The sequence below is a fragment of the Melospiza melodia genome, chromosome 3 (assembly GCF_035770615.1).
Source record: "Melospiza melodia melodia isolate bMelMel2 chromosome 3, bMelMel2.pri, whole genome shotgun sequence".
Lineage (NCBI taxonomy): Eukaryota > Metazoa > Chordata > Aves > Passeriformes > Passerellidae > Melospiza > Melospiza melodia.
Genome location: NC_086196.1, coordinates 73,047,388 through 73,069,290, shown reverse-complemented (window position 1 = coordinate 73,069,290; position 21,903 = coordinate 73,047,388).

The window sequence follows — 21,903 nt, the reverse complement described above, 5'->3', positions numbered from 1 at the left end:
TGTAGCTTTTTTAATTTGCCTGTCTGAGCCCTTTAATAATGTTACTGCATACTGATTGGAAGTCACTTGAAGGCAGACTAGGTTTTGATTGTGATTGATTTAATAGATCCTCATTGTAGCTGGTTTTAAGAAGCCTACCTTGCCTCAGTGTGAAGCTATTAATATGCTCTGCTGAATATTGCTGGTCCTTAGAGGGAGTGGAGGTACAGTCCTCATGATTTAATTCATGAGGCCCTGCTGGTGAATCACAGAGCCCTGCTGTGTCTTGTGGTGGTTTATTCTGAAGTTGGATGGTGTCTTGGAGGAGAGGGCAGAGGTTTGTATTGTGGGAAATCCCTGTGAGGCCAAGAACCACAATGCCAGCAGCCACTGCTCTGGGACCTGGGATCTGGAGGGCCTCTAAGCTGCAGCCTCCCATGGCCCTATCTGTCACTAGGGCTGGATTTGCTTATCTGGGGTGAACCTAATGGCTATCATGCTGACATGTAGTACAGCCAGGACCCTCTGAAAATGCTTTTTGGGACATGCTTAGCTGGTATTTCCCTCCTTCAGGCCTTTTTGGACTTAGTATATCTGCAGATTTCCCTTGGACACTTCCCACCAGCAACAATGCAGTTGGCTTTACAGCAATGTAGAAGGGGTCAGTATTTGGCCTATTTGCTATGTATAGAAGGAAAGTAGGAGTTACTCAGCTTCCCTTTCTCCACACCCTACTAGAACCCAGAACATTTCTTCACACCCTATGAGAGCCCAGAACATTCCTGTTTGCTGGCTCAGTTGAGCTGCAGCCTAATGCTGAACTGCATTAATTTTAGTTTTAATGGGAGTCTGAGTATTGGTCAGAGCCATCGTGATCTCTGATGGGCTCGCCTTTTGAAGCTTAAGACCAAGGCATCTTTTCAGAAACCCCATTACCGATTCAACAGCAATGGATATTAAAATGCCAATCAGTTTCTTTTAATTATGTCTGTAGCAACCTGGGGCAGCTAATGATTTGGTTTTGAAAATGCTGACACTGACAAGTTAGAAAGAAGCCTGGGCTGGCAGGATGCCTGACCTGCAGAAGCACCAAGGTGAGGGCAGGCTTGCTGGGATAACCTGGCCCTTGCCCACTGTAGTCCATTGCTCCTGGCCCAAACTTGGAGTGGCTGCTACCTGAGCCAGCACAGTCTAATGGTAAAGACATTTATTACCTTCTGTACTTTGTGGGGACAGGGATGACCCAAATCCCCCTTTTCTTGGGGTGACCTAATGTGGCTGATCTCAGGGGATGCCACCCACACACTGTGGACCGGCTCTGACCCTGGGTGTGAGACCCAGAGACCTGCACTTTCCCTTGTGTGACATGAGGCATGCTGTTTCAGGGATGTAAAATGCTGCCTGGCCCCATAAGCTGTTGTTCATCAGTCAGCTCCCTTAACAGCTTGCTAAAGCTCATTCTATTTTCCAAGCAAGGGAGTTTGGTTTCTCAGGATGTCAGAGAGCAAACAAGTTGTGGGAGGACCCTGGTGCTTACCTACAGATTAAGGAGCATGTCCTGGTCCTCGGGAGCCTTAACCAGGTACTTCAGCAGATGTGAGATTCATCTCTGTGTCTGAGCTCTGATGCACTTCATGCTGGCAGTTGCAGAGAGATTTCCCTCACACACGTCATGAGTTTACACTGCTTGGCTACGCATCACACTTGTAGTTGTTCCTCTTCCAGCTGTCACAGAGCTCTTGTGCTGTGCCAGCGGTACCAGCTCCTTGGCATACTTTTCCAACGTCCCTTTGGAGAGGCTCGCATCTGTCTGCACTGGCTCTTTTGTAATGGCACTAAATAAAAAAGTGCTGAGTCATGGGATAATGGTAACGAAAATGTTATTTGGACTGGACAAATTGATCCTGTGTTGCCTGTAGCACACTGACTGACTTCCTGCTCGAAGGTCTGTCAAAGGTAGTAAGTGTTCTGCATGCTGACATGGCCTCCTTGCCCCAAAGAAGGTCCTGCAGCATCACACTGCTGCCTGTGTGCCCTAGGTGGTCGCAACCAGCATGACCAGCTGGCTCCGGAGCTGCTCCCTGGAGCTTGCTGCTGTGGCACATGCTCAGCCCTTGACAAAGGGTCCTGGCCACCTCTGCCATATCTGTGCTTGCCCTCCTCTGCCTCTGTCCTCAGAGTTGTCTCTGCTGCCCTGGAGACGAGTTTCAGGGTGAATCACAGGACTTCATGCTCATCATTCTGGCTGGATGCAGGGTGGAAAGATGCTGCGAGTTCACCAGCAGCATTATAGCTTGTTTTCTGTGAAAACAGTGACTGGCTTCGGATGCTCCCCACCAGCTCGGTGCAGATGCAGTGTCTCAAAACACTGATCTCTGTGTCCTTGGGGGTGGTTTCACCTCTAGTCCAGCTCGTTCCCTGGTACTAGATAATCAGATGACTCATGATGGAGAGCTGATTTTACAGCTAGACAGGGCTGGGATACTCAGCCACGGACCATCCTATACTTGCATAGGATGCTCCAGCTGCTTGCTTGGAGGCACAGTGACTCAGTGTGTCTGATGGTGCAGGAGACCCAGCAGCCCCAGGGCCACAGTGTGACCCCATAGGTGTGGCTGTCCATGGGGAACCTTGGGATGTGAGAATTTGGGTATGTAGAGGGCAAGGGCAGGGGGTCAGGCAAGGTTAAGATGTGAGCAGTCAGGGAACAGGTGGGGATGGGAGGAGGTCAAGACAAGGGTGATGATGTGCACCCTGACTGACCAAAGCTCAGCCTCAGAACAGATACAGGGAGCTGGAGCTGGCAGACCTTGCCCAGCCACAGGAAATGCAGGTCAGGTGAATTGGTTAAACCTGAAATTGGTAATTTGATGAAAGAAGGACATTAGGGAAAAACTAACGCTTCTAAGGACAAGAGTTGGCTAAAGATGCTGCTGAGACATGAGGCACAAGGGCCAGGCCCTGTCCCACCCTGCATGGCCCTGATGCACCAGCCTGGGCACAGGTATCCTGAGTCTGCAGCTGGGTGGGGCAGGCAGCCAGGTGGACGTGGTGGCTGCTCTCAGCGCTGTCATGGCAGCGGGACATGGAGAGCTCTTGGGAACGCGTTGCAGCAGGGCAGGGAGTGAAGCAGCAGTGTATCCTGCTGATCCCTATGGCTGCTTCTCCCTTTCTGTGGGTCTCTGCTGGCTCCCTCCAGGACTGGGATGTAGACTGGTGAAGGAGACAATGCTGAGGTCAATCACCACAGGCAGGAGCAGACAGTGACAACTCAGTCACATTCTTTGGATTAAGGTGCCAGGGAGTACTTGTTGGGTTTGCTGCCTGCATCTGTGCTAATAAACCTAGCTGGCATTTGAAGATCAAGAAAAAAATATAAACCTGGAAGTGCCCCACAAGTATAGGTATTTACACAGAGGAAATAACATTAGAAAGAAGTGCCTGCAAATGGTCTGACTGCCAAAACGTTCACATGAATGAGCAGAGGTTTAAGATGGACTGAAATGAAGAGCTTGCTCCTCTCACACTTGAAACAGCTCTCCAAACGTAAAGGAGTCCCTATATACTATGTATTTGTCAGCAATAAGACCAAAATCTTTACCTTCTCGTTTCTGCTTTTCCAAGCTTTAACCTCCTTGCCAGAGACACGCTGGGTCACCACCATCATATTCTGTGCAAGCACCTGAGCTTCAGGAGCATCTTCTCTTCCCAGGAGCCTTGAAGCATGTAAAATCCCTAAAGGTTTTTAGTTTTTATTCTTTTTTCTTCAGTTTGGTTCTGTGGGTTTTGTTTGGTTTGTTTTGTTTTTTTGGTTTTTTTGTGTACAGGCTTATTTTGCAGTTATGGGCTGTGACTTTCAGTGTGGCTGTGCCCTGGATTGCCCAGTGCTGGGGGCAGGTTTTCTACATGAATTGCTCTGTATAAATAAACCCATGACAACAATGATGAAAAATGCAGGCTTTCACTGTAAAAGTGCATCAGCTGCTACTTATTCGTAAAGAATCCTTCCACCAAATCATCACAAATCACAGTAAAGAGAAAGGAATGATGTAGTCTGACAATAGTATTTTTTTTGGACAGACAAAAAGATGTTGTGTAGAGAAAAGCAGTAACTGTACAGGATTCTAAAAGTCTGTTGAGCAATTGCCCCCTGGAAAAAATAGCTTTACAGCATATGCACAGAAGTTTTAACTCTTGGCTGCCCTTCAAACTAAAATAGTGTATTTGGTATCACTCTGACTTCTTTTGCCTTTTTCTAGGATGCTGAAGATCTGCTTTTATCCTCCCATGATGTACATTGGCACAGGCTGCTTCATTGCACTGTGGTGCCTTAGAGCCAGAGGGGAAAACTGAGGATGCGAGGCTGTTAGGCTGAGGCTAGAAATAAAGGTTGTGTTGGTAGCTTGGGGTGTTAGGTCTGGAGCAGGATCCTGGTGCAAAGTAAAATACGCAGCATGCAAAGGAGGGTGTCCATGACTGCTGGTTGGGAAAGGGCCTCAGCCAGGCTCCCCTTGTCCAAAGGTGTGGCACCTGGGAAGCAGCCAGGTAAGGGTTGGTATTTCTATGGCTGTCAGTGCATGTAGCACATGGTTATCTTTCACTGCTGAGGTCTGAGACAACTTTAAGGGTACCTGGCAAGAGATATTTATGCCTTGCCTGGATCCAGTATCCTTCATCAGCCCTGTCTTAACACCTGGAGGATGCTGTCACATGGCGCAACTCCTCTGTTCAAGTGCTGCAAGATTTACTGGCTCTCCAGCTGCTGCTAATAATGATGCATTTGTCATGTGCTGTTTAATTAGCACAGAGCATGAATCACAATGAAGAAAAGTGAGGTACATGTCAGTTGATTATACCAACGCTGTTGCTGCAAACATAAAATAGGTCCATATTCCAGCCATGCAATACCGCAGTCGCTGTTACTTCAGCCTGCGCTGAATGAACACAGGGAGAGCAAGACTGCCTTTTCCCTGCGGGCACAAAGAGCAATAGATTACCTGACCTTGGAGGGATGGATTTCTTTTTTCCCTCTAGACTTGACACCTGCCTGACATTTGATACCTGTTATCTCAGGAGGACAAACAAAAAGCTCGTTGCCTGTCTTGCAGAAGCAAAGCCAAGGGCAAAGCCTGCCGTCATCTTCCTTGATGTGTGTTGGCAGTGCTTGATGCTGGCTGGATTAGCTTGTTTAATTTGCTCCCTGTGTGGCTTTCAAAGTGATAACCACATGAAAATGACTGGGCTTTGGTTAATACCAAAGGGCTCCTTATTCTGACATGTTGATTTGGGATACAGCTGCTCTGAGGGGTGCATGTCATGCACGTCAAGCCCCTCTTAGCTGCTTGGCTTGCTGCTGGTCACAGATGTGGTCAGAGATGGTCCCTGTCCGATGCTCTTCAGGCAAAGATGAGCAAACTTGCATCCCCGTGCTGCAGAGATGATGGGATGAGCCAAGTGCCCTGATGTCACACAGCAGATTTGTGGCAGCTGTCTCCTGAATCCCAGATGGACCCATGGTTATTTTCTGTCCAGGCACCTGGCATGCCAAGTGATGTGGGTGTCTTGTGGCTTGACTTTGACTTGTCACTGTGCACTGAGCCCTGCTGTCTTCCTTCTCATTGCTTACAGCACCTAGGTCAGGCCTTCTGTCTGCGCCTCTTTCCCTTTCCGGGTCAACTATGAGAGAAAAACTCCTTAACAGCCGAGGAGCAAAGTTCCTGGTGGTCTTTGTGCTGGGATGTGTCAATTCAATACTAGAAAAAAACTCGCCAAAATGTTCAGGTGAGAGTTGTGTTGATGAGCTTTGCATTGCTGATGACTGGTGTGTTAGCTGGTGCCTGCACTTTTGCCTGCACCTGAAAATGCTTTGGTTTTGCATAGAGGATGACTTTGCATAAGAAGAAAAAGGAACAAGGCTGCTGCCAACCTGTGGGTTTCAAAGGGCTTTAGGAAATATTGTCTTCCAAAATGACAGACGAGTACTGTGGGTAAACTGGCAATATTTTAAAAAGGCATCTGAGTGAAAGACTTAAATGTTTTTCAAAGTATTTAGTGGTGCTATCTTATAATTGTAGTACTCACTGTCACTGTAGTACTTAAGACATAATACTACATTATTGGACGCTAAATATTGTCTTTTCAAGGAGTCGGTAGGCTCTGGTGAGGCTGTACCTTGAGTATTGTGCTCAGTTTCGGGCCCCTCACTAGAGGAAACACATTGAGGGACTGAAGAGAGACCAGAGAAGGGCAATGGAGCTGGGGAAGGATCTGGAACACGAGTTCTGTGAGGAGAAGCTGAGGGTGCTGGGGGTGTTTAGCCTGGAGAAAAGAAAGCTTGGGAGGACCTTATCACTCTCTACAACTGCCTGAAAGGAGCTTGCAGCCAGGTGAGGGCTGGTTTCTTCTCCCAGGTATTGAGTAATAGGACAAGAGGAAACAATGTCAAGCTGTTCCAGGGGGCATTTAGATTGGATATTGGGAAAATTTTCATCATGGAAAGTTGAGTTACCATCCCTGAAGGTTTTTAAAAGATGTGTATATCTGGCACTTGGGAACACAGTTTAATAGTAGCTTGGTAGTGCTGGGTAAATGGCTGTACCTGATGATCTTAAAGGTCTTTTCCAACTTAAATGATTCTATGATTCTCATTCAAATCCTGTCCTCTGTCTTAGCCTTGATACTGCAGCTACTTATCTCAGTACAATTAATCCCTGATTTAGCTCTGTGTTGCATGGTTGGAGACTTCTGAGATGTGTCACCACCATGGGGAGAAGTAAGGAGTGACTTCATTGGATGCTCTTTGTGGTACTCCATGTGTGCTACCTTCTTTCTTGGCTGGTATGTACAAAGCAGATCAGTGCCTGCTTTCTGTCTCTCAGGAAAAGAGTGGTGTGCTGAAGTTATTTTTCTCATCATTTAGCTTCATTGAAGACCTTATAAGCCTATGCTGGTGTTAATTTGGTTACACAAAGAATATCAGAGAGCCTTTGTTAACTGTTTGCCCACTGCATCTTTTCCTCTGAGGGGGCAGCTCTTGGGTGTTGTTCAGCCCAGCTTTGGGTCAGGTTCCTGCAGTGCTGCTGTGTCCTGGACAGAGGTGTGGAGCCCTTGCCTGGGGTCCTTCAAATCAGAAGCCCCTGTAGCCCACGGGCTTTGCTTGTGGGCCACCCAGGGAGGCTGAGCTGCCTGTCCTCTTGTGGGGGTGCATGGACGAAGTCACAGGTCAGCTCCTTGTTTTGGGACTTGATGTCCTGCCAGTAGCAATTGGAGAGCTCAGCAGGTAGTGCCGGGATGGGACATTTGGCCTTTGTGCTGTGGTGCTGACGGGATGCCTGATGTTTTGAGACAATGTTCTCTGCATGTTGTGGTGGTGCTGGTAAACACTGAGCCCAGCCTGAATAGTCCAAGTACTGTAGCATGCTGCAGAACACTTGAAAAATGACATCAAGTATAAAACAGTGGCCAAACTGGGAAGCTAGACTTTGCTTCTGGCAGGCAAAGAGGCCAATGAGACAAAGCACAGAAATGAGCTTTTAAAGAACTTTCTAAGCAAGACTGGCTTGATTAACCAGTTTTGCCAGGGAAGATCCTTTTATGTGTTTCTACTTGAAATATTAAATAATCTGATTTTAATATGAAATCGCTTGCTTCTCTGCATCATGTTCTGTCTTTTAATGCCGTCAGGAGTGTGAGAAGGGAAAAGCTTTATCATAAGTTTATTTAGACTGTCAAGTCTCCTCTGCAGGGGTGGGCTGGGACTGTCCTGACTGCTCGTCTGTGTCCATGTAATGACTTGCTGAAGGATGTCACGGACAAGCTCTGTTCGTAGCCTTAGGGCTGCTAAATCCCACCCCTGAGAACTGCACAAAAGGAAAGAATTACCAGTGAGTAGGTGGCTGACAGCCTCCTCTTGCTTCTAATTCTCTAGTCAGTGCTCAACAGTGAGCCAGAGGAAGATGCAACCTGTCCCTCTCTTCTAAGAGGAAGAGGATTTTGTCATTTATGCTGCATTTTTTGTCTTTCATGTGAAGAATTTTGGATATATTGTTTCAAAAAGCTTTCTTTCTAAGCCTCAATCAGGCACAAAGCTAAGTTTCTGGAGAGAAGTAATGGATGGGAGGGTTGGAGTAGATGTGCACTTAGGATTGACAGAATTTCCTGGACCCTGACGCTGGCTGGCTGGATAATTGTGTTTGGCAATGGCACATCTCTTTCTTGGAAGTTGTGATTTTCTTGTGCTTTCTTTTCCAACATACTTCCAGTTATCATTATTCATAGGTAGCATGTACAAACTCCACAACAGATTTTGTTTCATTTTGGGCATGTGGCTAAATGCTTGTACTTTGTCATTGCCATAGCCTATTGCCCTTCAGTTCTTTTACAACTAATTTTTTTTTCTCTGCCATGCAAGATATTTGGAGCACAGGTCTACTATTTTTCGCTGGTCATAGAGGAACTTTATGAATTTTCATATCTGATGTAAATTAAACCACGCTCATGCAAAACATGGCAAAACAGAGTCATGCAGAGGAAGAAGGGGTGAAACCACCCACTTCTCTAGTAGAGAATGTGCAGTCCCCATAAGTAAACTCCAGTGAAAAGGAAACTGAGCTGTGTGAAAAGCCATGAGTGGGATGGGGCATAAACCATTCAGTCTGTTATAATCCTAATGCTTTACTAGAGCTGATTGCCAGGGCAAACCTGCTCAAGAACAAAACAAAAAGAAGAAAAATGTCTGCTGTGCATCCATCTGCTCCACAGCTCTTAGTTGCTGTAAAACCTTCCAAAATCTACCCAAAGAGACCATGTAGCACCTTCTAGTAGCTAGAGAAAGCTGTAGAGGGACTTTTTACAAGGGTAGGTTGGAATAGGACAAGGGAGAATGGCTTTAAACTGAAAGGCAGTGGGTTTAGATTAGGTATTGGGAAAAAACTCTTGACTGTCAGGGTGGTGAGGCACTGGCACAGATTGCCCAGAGGAGCTGTGGATGCCCCATCCATGGAAGTATTCAAGGCTAGGCTGGATGGGGATTTGAGCAACCTGGTCCAGTGGAAGGTGTCCCTAGACTTGCACACCTTTCTTAGTGTAGTTGCCTTGTAACTAGACTGTCTTTAGGGTCCTTTTCATCACAAACCATTCTGCATTTATGCTGGGGATTGTACCTGGGATATGTCGGTGTTAAAAATGAAACAACCCCAAACAACACTGAAAAAATATCAGAACTAAAAAAACCCTTTATTTCCTAATCAAAATTGTGTTCCTTCCTTTCATTGTTGTCTTTTGTGTGGCCAGGCCAAGAACTACTCCATGACACATGCCTGCCCCATTGGAATGTGTGATGCCTGTCAAAGGCACCGTGAGAAGGCATGGGAGGGGTGGTGGTGTGATAAGCAATGTGGTGACCTCTGATCTCTTATGTAGGTTCCAGTCATCATGCAGCATTAAAAGCTCCTTCATGGGAGTCCTGGACTGACCACAAACCCTTCTCGGGCACTGAAGAGCCTGTGGATGGATTAAAGGAAGAATCTGACAGAAATATACATTACTGTGGGGAAAAGTTATGAGACAAAATTAGTGCTAGAGTTAGGCATCCTACGAGAGTTTCACAAATTCAAATGACCATCTTCCCACTCTGCAGTCTCTCTTTAGCTCGTGATCACAGGCGTGGTAGATGAGAGATGCTGTATTTATAGATTGAAAGTTGATTACTTGGGGATGTGCCTCAGAAATGGCACATCTGCTAAAAGATTTGTATTCTTAAGTTGAAAATGTAAATACTTTAATAAAAGGGAAATAAAAAGAACTGCATAGATGTTGGCAGCATTTTGTACCCACTCTGTCTGAGTGTAACTTACGTTTTCACTCATTTGCTGAGGCTTTGCATCAGGCAGGCAATCTTGAGCTTGAAGACTGCTGAAGTCACTGCTGTGCTACCCATACTCCTTCTCTCCCAGACTTGCTCTTCAAGCCTGTTCTTTCATCTCAAAGGGAAAATAAAATAGGTATTCAGAGGCTGAAGAAGGTGCTTATAAACTTCCACATTGACAAGGTTGTAGCTGCAGCAGGCAGCTTCAAAGGGAGGCTTTGGGTCTCTCATCCAGGATGTGACACCAACCCTGCCCAGCCAGGCAAGAGAGGGATCATGAAGCCACCTCTCTGCTTCTGGGCTGATAAGCTTAGGAGAGCAGTTGGTGACCTTGCAAAATGTCTGGGATCTTTGTACAGGCAGCATTGTTGGGACTGGTGATGGCTTGGCTGTCAAGACCTTGAGGTTCCTTTTGGCACAGCATTTCCTTCACCCTGCTGTAGCCAGCCCTGTGGTCCATGTGGCCATCATGGCCAGGCTCCCAGCAGAGCTGCCAGGATAGCTCACCACATATTTTGCCAGGGGCATGGCTGGCAGGGCATGGTGGTGAGGGAAACCCCCAGCCCTCATCCTCCTATAGACCTCATCTCCTTTTGTCACTCTGTCACTTCGCCTTTTCTAAAAGTAGTATAAATCTGTTTCTTTTTATACAGACTATAGTCTGTATAAAAAGAAAAAAAGGCAATGGAAAATACTGCGAATGCAGGGTCTGTAATCTTACACATCTTTTGGGTTTGTGAGAGTATCTGTGAAAGTTCTCATCCTACAGTGAGTCAAACACTGCCCTCTCCTCCTGGGCAGTTCCTTACTGGGCAGCAGGTTTTGACTGGGAGGTTTCTTGGCTGCAGATGTGCCTCTGAATTACGTTTCTCTCATAAGGTCTTCTCAGACTACTCTCTTCTCAAAACACATGAACTAGTCTCCAATCTTTCTCTTCTATTACAGGGAAGAAAGGGGAAAGAATAGATTCTCAGCAAAAATTGTGGATTCTGGAACCATATGATACGGCAGCACTCATGTTTTCTTAACTGTTGCTCCCATGCTAGCCTTATGAAAATGTGACTGCTCTTGAAGACTGAAGACCAAATATTTATGGCAGTCCCATCATATTTAAAAATAATGGTGTAAAATTGTGTATTGGATTTGGAGCTCAGGCTTATTCACTTCTTATATAGCTTTTTGCTTTTTATGATTTCATGGATAGCAAATTTAGTTTGACTCCCTAGTAAATATAAGTAAGTCTGTAGGAATTGTACTATTTGATTGTGTTGACTATATTTCAGAGAGATTTTTAAAGATAATGTGCTTTGGCCTAATGTGGTTTCTGCTGACATCAGCAGCGGAAGCCCTCTCTGGATTTCAGCAGTGGAGGGGAAGGGACACTTCTGCTTTTGCAAATCCTGTCTTTAAAACATCAATGGAGAGTAAATATTCACAATTATTCTTAAACTAATGCTTTCCCTATGTGCCATGAGCACTGCTGTAGCTCACTTGCAAGAACTTGTGGTAAAGTGCTCTTTTTCTCCAGCCTTAAGTGTTGTAGGTCTCTCTTCCTTTCTTTTCTCCCCCACCTTAACCCATACCTTGTTCTTTAAGTCACACTCGGGTTTTTTCTCACCACACAGCTGCCATACTGGTCACGTGACTTCTTTGTTTTTCATATTTGCTCTGATGTTTTCACTGAGGGGTTGAGTAGCTGACACCTCATGTGTGGCACTGCTTTGCCATTATTGTTCAATAAATGCAAATGAGGCTCAGAGGTCAAAGTGAAGCAAGGCTCTTGTGGCTTAAATCAATAGAACTTGGGAGGTATGTGGCATGTGTCATAACTCTTCAGGGTCCTTTTTTTCGCCTTTGTGAATTTCAGAGCTATAATGCTAGAAATACATTTAGGGATTTCCTCTTCTCAGGTTTAGCAAATACCACTTTAGACACAACACTGCAGATCTGGGCCACAGGTTTTAAAAGGGAGTGGGTGTAGATTTGGATATTTCTGAGTTAAGTCTTAGGTATTTTTTTGTTTTATCCTGCAGAAATATTTGTGCTGGCCATCTAGCCCAGCATTTGGGTTCTGACAGCACCAATAGGAGTGGTTGCTTAGGGAGAGTAAGTTTGGCTGCTGCTCACATTCCCAGCTCTTATACCCTTCCAAGGGTCACAACTACTGGGTTAGAGCTGTTGAGCCTATTAATCCCTTTAGGACCTAATATCCTTGACTCTGTGAAACAAGCCTTAGGTACCTGGGCACTACAGACATCATTTTGCACAGTCATGCACTTGAGTGGCTGGTTTGAAGCTCTCTGATGTAGGAGCCACATTTTTGCATTCAAAGCTCACATCTTATTGAAGTGTAGCTGCTCAGCAAGTGTTCTTGGTGTTAACAGTCCACTTCTTTCATGCACAGTGGGTTGCTGACAAGTCCTCCTGCTGGTCTTTCAAGGGAAATGGAAGAGATTAAAGTTTAAGTATTGAAAAAACCCCACAGTCTTGGAATATATGAGAGGTGGCAGTGTTATTGCAGAGCATGGATTCAGCTTATGTGAAGGAGTGATGAGATAATGCTCTTACTTTTCTGGTCTGGGAGGTGACAGGGAGTGAGACAAGTGTTATTTGAAAACACTTATGAAGAGGGAACTGGTATAGCTCCTGTTTCATATCTCCTGGGTGATGAATGAAACTATTTACAAATATTTGTCTCCCTTCTGCCACGTTCCCACCTTCTGCACATGTTTCTGGGGTTCTTCCCTCCTCTACAAAGATGGTCCATAAACCAGCTCTGGTACCAACGCTGCTTAAAATACTGGTTGAGGTACTTAGGGGAGCAGAGGGCTGCAGTTTTCCAGCCAGCACAAAGTTTTATGTGAATAAACAACATGTATCTTGAAGAACCATTTGCTCAGGACTTGACTCCTGGCTGCTCCTCGTGGTCCCAGGACCTGAGCACTGAATCAGTGCTCCCTGGTGGGCAGAGCTGAGGTGTGAAACTCAAGTCTAAAAGCAGAATAAAAACTTATGTGCATCTTGGGCTTTGTTAAAGACTCTGTGGAGGAGAGGAGGTTAAGATGAGTGCACAAATACATCTGTGTTAAGTATTTTTCTTGTCAGATCCAAAGGAATTAGAAATTTTAATGTGTAGTTTTTGTCATTCTTAGATAACTGTTTCTTTAATCTTTTTGTTTCGGGCCTGCTTGGAAAGACCATTTTAGGGTTCTTTTGCCTTTGACTGATTTTTGGATTCACTTTCTAATGCTCTCTCAGTGAAATGGGAACTAGGGCATTCATGAGATCCAGGAATATGCTGGTGGCCCTATTGTGCACTCATACATAAATGTGTAGTGGAAGGCCACCAGAAGCTCCAAAAGCCAATATTTGAAATACATAACCCTGGAAATTCTGCTACCCTTTGCCATCTGAGAGTGAGCAGTGATACCAGCATATGCAGGTCTCTGACAAAGTTGTGGTTAGCCATGGTTATCCTGAGCCTCATTTTCATTTGGAGAAGGATTATTTTGCAAATTGGCAGCCTTACTGCTAGTGACAACTCACTCCATGGGGTCTTTTTGGGCTCTCACATACTGAACAATCACCACCTAAGTATGTCCTGCTCACGTTAGTCTAAGTGGAGTAGAGGAGGGTTTCTCATTGTTACTCCTTTGCAGATTGTTTTCTGCTCCAGGTTGATCAAGTGGTAAAAGGGAGGAAATATGCTAATAGGTAATAGAGAAAGGAAGAGGAAAAAGAGTTCCACAATACCTTACAAAATCAGTTTTTCTGCCCCACAGAATACATTTTAGCTGGAAGCAGTGATGAGGGATTAATTATTCATGGCCTGGTCTGATCCTTATGCCATCCCCTAGGTGATACAGTTATGTGTGTCAAAACACATGCCTGATTAGCGTCTTTCTTCAAGCTAGGAGAATTCAGAATGACTCTGACAAGGATTTTATTTGAAAATAAAAAGTTAGCTGCTGTTTTCTTTCCTGAATCTTGAGATACTGGTAGACTTGACACTAAGCATGACTGAACAATAGACTGATTTATAACTTTAAGTATTATCACACCAGCTACACTGGAATACAAGACTAACTGACACCACTTTCAGGAATCTTAATGAGCAGGCACAACCAGAAGGGCAAACAGAAACAAATAGTGTAGGATTTCTCATTCTGGAAACAAGCGTCATCACTTGCTGATGGTCCACAGTGTTGGCTGAGCTTCTTGAGCTGGCTCAGCTCCTTGTCACCAGCTGCTAAATTACATTCTAAATAGATTAAAAAGATGTTGGAGATATTCCTTATGTTAGTTTCCATATAAACAATGGCTTTTCCAGTTTGCTGGGGAGAAGCTGCAGATGGCACAGAGATTGAGAGAGGGGCAAGTGATGGAGCTCTGGAGAAAAGTGATCCTTTTTTACAGAGGACTAGGACTTCAAAATTTGTTGTAGATCCTCATGGCTGGAACACTCTGGATTGAAATTAAATTAATAACTTTTTACATTTCTCATGCAGGAAAGCAGGGACGAAGCCCCCTCCAAGACCTGTGATTCTCATTTCCACAATATCGTGCTCTTACAAGTTTGTTGGAATCAAGTTGATTTTCCAAAACATTTCAGTTACAGAAACTCTATATTCCAGTTCAGAATTATTTTTCTGACTAGTACTGGTGAATTATGCTAAGGATTTTTCAGCTACACTGCGTAGCATGAATTACCTTTTTAGTGTGCCCCAATGAAACGAAGAATGTTTTTGCAGTCATTTGCAAAGTAATGAACACAGAGAAATGCAGACAAACCTAACAGAATGACTAATAGTATTGTGGAAAGTAGTAACCCTTAAAAGGATATAAGGGGTAAGTGAATACAAGCTCCAATCTGGTAACATGGCAGAAAGTCAAATGAAACTCTTGAGCGTATAGACAGGGAAATTAAAGAGTAAACAGCAGTGATTTATGATAATAGAATGGTTTGAGATGGGATAGACTTTAAAGATCACCTAGTTCCAACCGTCTGCCATTGGCAGAGGTATCTTCCACTAGATGGGGTTGCTTAGAGCCCCATCCAAGCTGGCCTTGAACTCTTCCAGGAATGGGGCTTCCACAGCTTCTCTGGACAACTTGGCACCTTCACAGTCAAGAGTTCTCTCCTAGTATCTCACCTGAACCTGCTCTCTTTCAATTTAAAGCCATTCCCCCTTATCCTATCACTACCTGCCCTTGTAAGTCCCTCTACAGGTTTCCTGTAGGCTCCATCAGGGACTGGAAGGTGCTCTAAGGTCTCCCTGAAGCCTTCTCTGCTCCAGGCTGAGCAACCCCAACTCTCAGCCTGTCTGCACAGGAGAGGTGCTCCATACCTCTGGGTCTCTCTATCACCCTTCTCTGCACTCATTCCAATAGCTCTGCATTGTTCTGATGTTGAGGCCCCAGAGCTGGACACAGCACGCTGGGTGGGGTCTCATGAGAGCACAGTAGAGGGGGAGAATCCCGTCCCTTAACCTGCTGGTCCCACCTCTTTTGATGCAAGCCTTGGACTTGTTTGGCTTTCTGGGCTGTGAGCCCACCTTGCCAGGTCATGCTGAGCTTCTTACCAACCAACACCCCCAAGTCCTCCTCAGGGCTGCTCTCCATCCATTCTCTATCCTGGCTGTATTTGTGCTTGGGATTACCCCAACCCAGGTGCAGGATCTGGTCCTTGGCCTTGTTGAATGTCACGAGGCTCACACAGGCCCTCCTCTTCAGCTCTCAAGGTCTCTCTGGATATCATCCCTTCCCTTCCACGTGTTGACCACACTGCATGGCCTGGTGTCATTAAACCCGTTCTCCATGTCACTGATAGAGTCATTAAACACTGCTGGTTACAAGTCCAACTCCTGAGGAACATCACTGGTCACTGGTCTCCACTTGGATACCAAGCTGTTGATCATAACTCTGTCTGGTCATCCAGCCAATTCCTTTTCCACTGAATGGTTCATCCATCACATCCATGTCTCACAAGTCCGGGTGGATGATGTCAGTTTCTCTTCTCTTATCCACCAATGCTGTAGCTCCATAATACAAAGTCACCAAATTTCCCAGGCACAAATTGCCCTCAGCAAAGCTGTGTTGGCTGTCACTAAAGACTTTCTTATTTTCAATGTGCCTCCGGAGTTTCCAGGAGGATCTGCTCCGTGAGCTTGCTGGGCACTAAGATGAGATGCTGGCCTGTAATTCCCCGGGCCTTCCTTTTTTCCCTGTTTTAAAAAGGGACTAGTTACATTTCTTTTCTTATCAGTGGGAACTTCACTGGACTGTTGCGACTTCTCAACTATGATCAATAGTAGCTTAGCCACTTCATTTGCCAGTTCCTGCAGGATCCACACATTTGTCTCATTAGACTCCATGGACTTGTGTTCCTTCCTCCATCCCTCTTAAGGTCGCTTAGATGTTCTTGAACATGATCTTCTCCTCCAATGAGTGGCTCTTTGTTCTTGCAGTCCCCATCTTTGCCTTCTGTGACTTTGCTGGTGTGGCTGGAGCACTTGCTGGTGAAGGTCGAGGCAAAAAAAGTTGTTACCTCAGCCCTCTCCATTATTCTAGGTAACTAGGTCTCCTTTTTTCTTCTGGAGATGGCTTTCATTTCCCCTAGACTTCATTTAATCATAGATGTACCTAGAGAAGTTTTTCTTGTTGCTTTTGAGATCCCTGGCCAGATTTGATTCTAGAAGGGCTTTAGCTTTCCTAACCTAATTGCTTGGACAGTTTCTCTGTATTTCTCCCAAGCTGCCCCTCCTTGCTTCCACCCTCTGTAGGCTTCCTTTTTGCACTTGAATTTGTCCAGGAGCTCCTCATTCATCTACCCTCCTACTGGTTTTCTCTGACTTCTTCTCTTTTGGGCTCCTCCTGAGCTTGGAGGAAGTGATCCTTGGATATCAACCTACTTTTCATCCAACCCCTCTTCCATCATGGGTTTTACCCCAAGATTTTTACCAAGGGAGTGCCTGGTGAGGCTGCAATCTACTCTCCTGAAGTATGGAGTCGTGCTTGCTGTGCACTATTCTTGCTGTCGTAAGGATCCAAAACTCCACCATATTTCATGGACACTGCAGCCAAAACTGCCTGGCAGGAAGGGCCACTTCCAAACCATTGGGATCATACCTTGTTTTTGTGTAGCCTCAGTACACACAGAGACATGCTTTTGCTGGTGAACCTCCACAGTCTGACTACCTGCTTTCATCACTGCTGGTTAGACAGCAGGCAGCAAGACAAACAAGGGTAGACAGCAATGGGTGATGGAGACTTACCCACTGTGACCTTAAGACTTGCAAATTATGTACTGCAAAGAGTCAGGGAAAGTGCTTCTGCCTCTTGGGAAAAGGACAGAGATGGCATTGTTTTATGCCTCTTGATAACTTACCAGTGAGTTTTATTAGCACCAGTCTCACAACAAGATCAATAAATCAATCAATTTCCATATTTGCAGCATATTTGCCAGAAGTGCCTGAAAGCACTTTCCAAAATACAGATGTCCTTGTGAAATCTTTACATAAACAAGAGGGCTGGCAAGGAGAGAATCAATGCAATTTTTATGTGTTGATATTTCATACTATATGTTATCTGTAAATGGGTAGACAGATTTTATATAGTGTGTATGACCTTATAAAAAGCATGTAGCTGTGATGCAGCCTTCTACTTGCCCTTTCTTTTCCACCTGCTGAAAGGTCATTGTGTAATTGCTGAACTGCACAAATCACACTTCCTCCTGGCTGGAGAAAGCAGTGGAACTCTTACCTCTCAAATGTCCTAATAATGATGCAGTAAAACAACATTTAAATCTTTAAAAATGCTGATCAAATGGGCAGACTGAAGTCTCAGAGAGCATGCCAAAGAAAACATTATATTCAAATTATCTGTAGAGTCTTTAACCAAGGCACCAGTATGGTAGGTCTTTAACCAAGGCACCAGTATTCAGGAAAATAAGCCAACTGGGACTTGAAGTAATTCAGATTTGTGAAAAATAGTGGACTCTCATGCAGGAGTGGAACAAGAAACTAAAGGAAGAGCATTGGATTCAGGCACAGGATGATCCTGTGTCTTGTAAGGTCTCAGTAATATCTATCATTGTGCATTTTGAGATTCCTGAAAGAGGCAGATGATAATTGAGCCATATGTAATAGTAACAGGGAGATGAAGAATAAATTCTATGCTCAGTCAAGCATGGCTTAGTTTCCGCCTGAGTTTCATTTTCAGCAATTGCCAGACAGTCAAGATTGAACTCCAGACAAGCAGAGGTAGGACCTGGATTGCATCAAGAATTATGTGTTAGTCATGAGAATTACAGCGTGATCTATTATTAGAGCAACAGGAAATAGCCTTGTGAAGTAAAGGAGAGGCTGAGAAGCAGAGAAACAAGACCTGAGATGGATCTCACTGTGTCAAAATAGAAGGAAAATAGCAATTTTCCCTTGTGGCAAGTGTATTTTTAGGCTTTTCTGGTGAACTTGGCAGTCTTAGATTTATGGTTGGATTTGGTGATCTCAGAGGTCTTTTCCAGCCTGAATGATTCCATGATTTTGTTCTGCAAAATGCTGCCTCAAATAGGAAGGAACAAATAGGAAGGCTCTCTTATATCCAGATGTCTCTGGATTGCCTGCTTCGTCCTGGGGGTGGATGGCCCTGACCTTTCCAGGCAGGTGAACATGGATTTGTTCCCTATCCTTAGAGGCATCCACTCCCTTTGCTTGGGAGCACCTCTGTAGCCTGCTCTTGCACCTGGCCAGGTGCCTGTTGATTGAGGGCCAGGTCCTCACCCCTGGACTCAACTTTCTAGCTTGACCTCAGAACAGCCTTGTCACTCTGGTTTGACTTGGTGGTCTGGACTCTCTGTAGACCCGGTTGTAACTCCTGCATGGTTGTTCTCAGGGCTGGAGGGCCAGGCATGTTGTCCTGTTGGCCTCAGAGGATGCATGGCTCACTGTGTGTATGGGATCCTCCTGTGCCATGGACAACAGTGACTATGCATTGGGACATGCTGGACCCACTGTGAAATCACCAGCTCTGCCAACACTTGTGCTTGCACAGCTCAGCACAGGCTGCCTCCAGAGCTCCTTTCCAATTTATCTGTACCTCTCCAAAACTGCTCCATCTTCTAAAGTGAAACGTTTTGGTGGGATTTAGTTCAGGCCTGCAGCATCACTGTTAATTTCACTTTCATCAAAGGCCAGATAGGCCAAAAACCTTGAGTTAAGCAGTCTTTGAGTGTGTAATCACAATGTGTGTTGCCAGCATGCCACTCCAAAACTGAAGGCTCACCTGGCCCAATGAACTTGTCCAGTGTACCTTTGTAATGGGAAAGAGTGCACTCAGTTGGGGAGTTGCAAGTTGGTACTTTTTGGGGTTTTGGTTTTTTTTTAAGTAGAACATCATCCTTTCTTACTTATAGAAACTTGTAAATAGATTTTGGACAACTTTTGCCTTGGAATGGGCCAGGAGTTTGCAGTCTGATATGGGTGCTGTTGTAATGAGTATCTGCTATGGACCTCCTATTAGGAAGAAGTAACAGATGAGGCTTTCAGACAAATGAAAGAAGCCTCATGTTCACAGGTCCTTGTCCTTATGGGGGACCCACATGATAGCTGTTGGAATTATACAGCGGGGCACAGCAACCTGGGAAACTTCTGGGGTATCCTGATGATGTTTCTGGCACAAGTAGTCAATAAGCCAACAGGGAAAGGGGGTTTCCTGGACCTGATACTGACAAGGAAGAACTAGACTAGAACATAAGTCAAACTCAGCCTTGGCTGCAGAACCCTGGGATGATGGAGTTCAGACTCTGAGAAGGGGGAGCAGGGCAACAAGTAGCCCTGGATTTCTGGATAGCAGACTTCAGCCTAGGAGAGCTGCTTGGAAGAATCCCATAGGACATGGCCTTGGAGAGACAAGGGGTCCAGGAGACCTGGGTCCTATTCAAGGATCACCTCCTCCAAGCTCAAGAAGGGACCATTCTGAAAAGAAAGAAAATGAAAAAGGGCAGCAGTTATTTTTGCTTCAGACTTAACCAGTAAAATTAGCTTTTGGGAACCCCACATCCCTGAGGCTATAGGAAAAGTCTGGAACAAGGGGGACTTACCCTCAGTGAATTAGGCTCTGGCTAGGGAGCACTTGACCACACTGGACATGCACCCCTGAGAGCTGACGGACCTGGCTGGTGTCATTGCAAGGCCATTGATTATCTTTGACTGTGTCAAATGGTCATTATGACTGGGAGAGGCTCCTAAAGATCCTTTAGAGCTTCTGTATTAAGAAAGGCAGGAAGAACCTCTGAGAAACTGCAGGCTAATCATCTTCACCTTGATGCCTGGGAAGGTGAAGGACAAAAACTTCCTGGAATGTATTTCCTAACACATGAAGGGACAATAAGTTATTTGGAGTTGTCAGCATGGATCGATTTATAAAGATGAAATCACCCTTGACAAACCATTTTGCCTTCTACAAGGTTATCACTACCTTGGTGGACAAGGGGAAAGCAGTAAATGCTTGGGGTTTTTTGTTTTTCTTGGTGTTTCTTTTTTTTTTAACTGTGAGGGTACTTAAACACTGGGACAGGTTGCCCAGAGGGGTTATGGGGTCTCCATCCTTCAAGATATTCCAAACCCAAGTGGACATGGTCTCAGGCAACCTGCTGTAGCTGGCCTTGCTTGAGCTGGGGGCTTGGGCTAGATGATCTCAAGAGGTCTCTTTCAACTTAAGCAATTCTGTGTGAGCTTATTCACCCTGTGTAGATTTTGCAACTGAAAAATGTCTCAATCTATATTGTGACAGTCAGCAGCAACAATTAATTAAATAAAATAGGTTATTTTCTAAAGCTATTATTCAAATTGCATTGAAGTAATTATAAAATCCCATTGATTTCAAAGGGCTTTGGCTTAGTTCCAATACTTCTTTTTAAAATAACTATTTAAATGGCCTGATTTTCACAAATATAGGGAATGCAGCTGCTCCAGAGGGCTTCGCTTGGCTTTGATCAGACTCTAATTAGTTGTACTTGTTTAAAATGTTTTTTAAAAGTTTGAAAATTTGGTTTGGTTGTTTTTTATTTTTTTTCCTCCTCACAGCCAACAAACCCAGTAATTCCTGGAGGGGTATAGCTTAAGCTTTCCCCAGAGCTCAACCTTTTATATAAAATAACTTCATACAAAGTATTGCTACAAAATACAACTGTGAGTGTAAAAAACCAGCAGCATGGTAGAGAGACTGTAATCATAGAAACAGGCCAAGGATTTTGGTGTATCAGGCCTGTAAGGGCAAAATTCTGGGGCAGAGAGGGTTGGAGGGTGTCATCCAACAATGTGTTCCATGTCGGGTATCAAGAGATGGGAATGACTGGAAATTGGGAGAGAAGCACTGCATCTCTGTTTCTTACAAGTGACAGCTGTGTGGGAGACTAATTCCTGTGATGGATGGTTTTGCCTTCTACTTAGTAGGTGTGCAATGTGTAAAGGATGATGTTTCTCAAAAAGATTAGTAATATAATATTCTAGACTAACTAGAGATTTGAGATTTTTTTATTGAAAAACTCATATGGGAATGCTGAAACTGTTTCCTGAACACCAGGAAGCTGAGGTGCCAGAGGGAAAGTGATAGTAGTGACGTTCTGGTGCAGTGTTCATCAGCTATTCTCATGCTTTATTAAAACCAATTAATTAAATACCCTCAACAATTACAGCAGTTATTAACAGCTTAGGAATGTGAAAATCTCATCCTTAAAGAAGGTCACCTGGGCAGTGTTTCCTGTTCTGCTACCAAAATGGGTGTAATATCTGCGTAAATTGTCTTTTCTACATCTGAAATTATTCATTACTTAAGTGAACTATAATAAAAAACAGGCCTTTAGCTCACAGGGATGTATTGTTATAAACCATACTGTTGTTCCTACTTAGGAGGTCAACACTTTCCTTACATAAGTACACAATGTTATTACTTGGGGTTTTTTTAAATACTTTATGGACCTACATTCTATTTCAAATTATTACCACATCTTAAGGTTGATATAGCCAGAGCCTCTTGTGTGGTGTTGATTTCTTCTATTG